The sequence below is a fragment of the Pongo abelii genome, chromosome 14 (genome assembly GCF_028885655.2).
Source record: "Pongo abelii isolate AG06213 chromosome 14, NHGRI_mPonAbe1-v2.0_pri, whole genome shotgun sequence".
Taxonomy (NCBI): Eukaryota; Metazoa; Chordata; class Mammalia; order Primates; family Hominidae; genus Pongo; species Pongo abelii.
Genome location: NC_071999.2, coordinates 78,845,631 through 78,849,002, shown reverse-complemented (window position 1 = coordinate 78,849,002; position 3,372 = coordinate 78,845,631). Strand labels below are relative to the sequence as shown.

Below are 3,372 nucleotides of genomic sequence, written 5' to 3'. Positions count from 1 at the left end.
ATGAAGTCTAGGACTATAGACTGTCAATCAGTAAACAAGGAGAGATGTGAGAAATTAGATTTCTGTCATAGAAACAAATAATCACATTGGGAGACTGGAAACGATGATTATTTCTTTGCTAATCATCCTCCTTGAAAAAGATACCTATAAATTAATATGTATTTGATATGGATTATTTTTTACCCGTATGCATTTCAGGAAATAAAAACTGGATTCAGAAAGGCCTGTGAGGCCCAGTGTGGTGGCTCTCACCTGTAATCTCAGCACTTTGGGAGGCCAAGGTGGGTGGATGACCTGAGGTCAGGGGTTTGAGACCAGCCGGGCCAACGTGGTAAAACCCCGTCTCTACTAAAAATACAAAAATTAGCCAGGCGTGGTGGCACGCACCTATAGTCCCAGCTACTCGGGAGGCTGAGGTAGGAGAATCATTTGAACCTGGGAGGCGAAGGTTGCAGTGAACCGGGATGATGCCACTGCACTCCAGCCTGGGCGACAGAGCGAGACTCTGTCTAAAAAAAAAAAGAAAGAAAGAAAAGCCTGTGAATTGAGGGGAAGGGGTGGTAAATAAGACTATCCTCTGGGTAAAAGCTCTCAAAGCAAAAAGCTGTCACAGGTCCTCTGCTACATGCTAGTCAAGAGCAACCCAAGATTGAGAGGAGAAATACCGCAACTCCTCCAAAGAACTGCTTCTCCCCACTAGCACCTTCACGGCTAGGAGGTGGGAGGGAGGGTGTTAAGTCAGCTCAGCTGGTATCTTGCTCGGTTTTGCATTTGCATGCATCTGTATCCTCTTTTGTTTCCCCTGAAGTGGAAGTTATTAAAGTATCACAAGAATGCTGGGTCTCACAATGTTCCTATCTGCCCTATTCAAGGAAGTAGGCAGAATAGTACACTGGTCTCTATTCTTGGAAAATTTGCAGCACAAAGAAAAGAAAGAAAAAAAAAACAGAAAAGATGAGATAAACCCTGATTAAGCAGACAAGCTTTATAATGTTTATCCAAATTAAATCTCTTCACATTGGTGTTTACCCATCATTAATTCTTACGTAATCACATTAGAGGGAAAACGCCTTGCATTAGTGGATGCTGATATTGGCCTTATGAAAGTGAGTTACCTTTTCCTATAGCAAATCTGTAGCAAGTCAATACAGAGGCTTAAGTCAGTTTATCAAAAGTTATCGGTCAAATGGAGTCAGAGGAGAGTTCTAACAGAGAATCAAGGATGAAAGAAGAAAATCTGAAAAGAATCACTTTGAAAAGCTTGAGAGCCACTAGATTTGTGAGATGCAGAGCTAGGAAGACAGTAAAAGTTGGGAAAACCTGTGATTTTTTTTTGATGGGGGACATTTCTTTTTCCTGCCTTTTGTCTGTGAAAATGGCACTTTTGGCTAACAGCTCCAGAACTGCAGGAGGAGTGATACATGCAAATGGTTTGCTTCTCATCCCATCTCTCTCTCATGCTTCGGTTCGGCAAAGCAACCCAAGTATCGGCATGAAAATAAGACAACCTAGCCTCCCACTTTGCTTGAATGATTTCCATATCCAGTAGGACAAGTTCTCCTGGGACAGGCCTGCAACCACGGGCACATGTCTCACCCTGTTAAGACGCAACAGCAGGTAAAGCAACCTGAACTCCTCACGGTAGAATCGGGTACACAAACTCACACCCACGCGCAAAAGTGAGGGAAGGCAACGTGTACAAAACTTTCCATCATTTGCTTCCAAAGCAGATATTCCTCAGGGGGAAGGGTGCAGGGAGGGCAGCTCCATGGACAGAGGCGTGCCCAAACCTTTCCACTTGCTTTGTTGTTCTACCTCTGAGCATTCGAGCAGGAATCTGAACCAGATGTGGGGTTAAAAGCATCACTTTGGAAGTTTCTGGGAATGAAAAATGACCTCCTCTCGAAAGGATTTTTTTTTCTACTTTGCTCTTTGTTTAGGTTTCCCTTTTATGGTACTTTCTTTTCTCCCCTCTTTCTCTTAAACCCACTGCACTCTTCCCATTTGGAGCTATCCATTGACACAGGTCATCCCTCAATCTCTTATTACCCACATTGAAAGTTTCTCTTCTCCTACTGGTGAATAAAACTGGTTCATTCTAGGACATCACCATTGTCCAGTTCTGTTTGTCACATTTTAACTCTTTACTGAGTCATGGGGCCTGGGTAGGACAGGGGACCTTGGTTAACCACTCTGTCATTAATTCAGGCAACAAATATAGAGCGTAGTAATAAACAACATGGGCTTGGGACAAAGAACAGAAATGGTTTTAGACTCCAGGTCCAACACTTCACTAGCTGTGTGACCATGGTCATGTCCATGAATATCTTTAAGCCTCAGTTTCCTCACAACATATGGACATAATATACTGTTTGTTACTTTCCACCTGGATTGTTATGAGAATTAAATAAAATAATGTATGCAAAGCAGTTAGCATAGTGCCTAGCATACAGGAAGCTGAGTAATAGAGGCCATTATCAGCATCATCACAACCATCATTGTTACTAAGCTACACACAGTGCCATGCCAGACAATGGGAAAGAAACATGAATAAGGTTCTGCCACCAAGAAGCTCATAGTCTACTCTTAGACACACACATGCTCTAATCCCAGCACTTTGGGAGGCTGAGACAGGTGGATTGCTTGAGGCCAGGAGTTCAAGACCAGCCTGGGAAACATAGTGAGACCCTGTCTCTACAAGAAAAAAAAAAAAAAAAGTTTTTTTAAGGAAACAAACACATACGTGTTACAGGTGTTTTAAAATTTGTCTAGCAGGTTTTCCAATATTTACTGGAAACCTTCCCCCATCCGCCACACACACAAAAGAAAGACACAGACATGTAAACAAATAATAATACAACAAACTCAATCTGACTTTCTGCCCCAATTTTTCTGAATTCCTTATATTCAAAAAGGTACAGAGCTATGCCTTTGGATCAATGAACTGAAGCTATCTTTTTTTTTTTTTTTTTTTTTTTTTTTTTACTCAACACACTCCCCAAGCCTCTATGAACTGAATCTATGAGTGAAGCTTCATCACTCATTTTTATTCTTAATTCCCCTAAACTATCTGTTATTATTTTATTTTTCTCATGAATAGGAACCACCCATAAGAAAATATGCTGCTTTGGAAATCATGAGAAGCTCATTCTCTGGGTTCAAATAAAACCACTACAAATCAGAACAGCAGATTTAGGACCTCCCACCCCAGTTCAAACGAACATACCCACAATTCCGTAAGCAGCTTCTAAAAATCTGATATTAGTGGCCAACATGGCTGGCTCTCAGAATTGTTAATCATGTTAGTAAATGAATCATTCACTAAAGAGATCAGAGCTGGTATTCTGACACTAATTCCCAAAATGCAGAATA

At 41.4% G+C, this 3,372-nt stretch overlaps 1 non-coding gene across 1 annotated transcript; it reads left to right on the top strand.

Moving 5' to 3' along the window:
- The first annotated feature begins 2,741 nt into the window (after nt 1-2,741).
- On the top strand, nt 2,742-2,802 carry LOC112128637 (U7 small nuclear RNA). The gene has a single exon (XR_002911127.3). It is a non-coding gene; the product is annotated as a U7 small nuclear RNA (small nuclear RNA).
- The last annotated feature ends 570 nt before the right edge of the window (nt 2,803-3,372 follow it).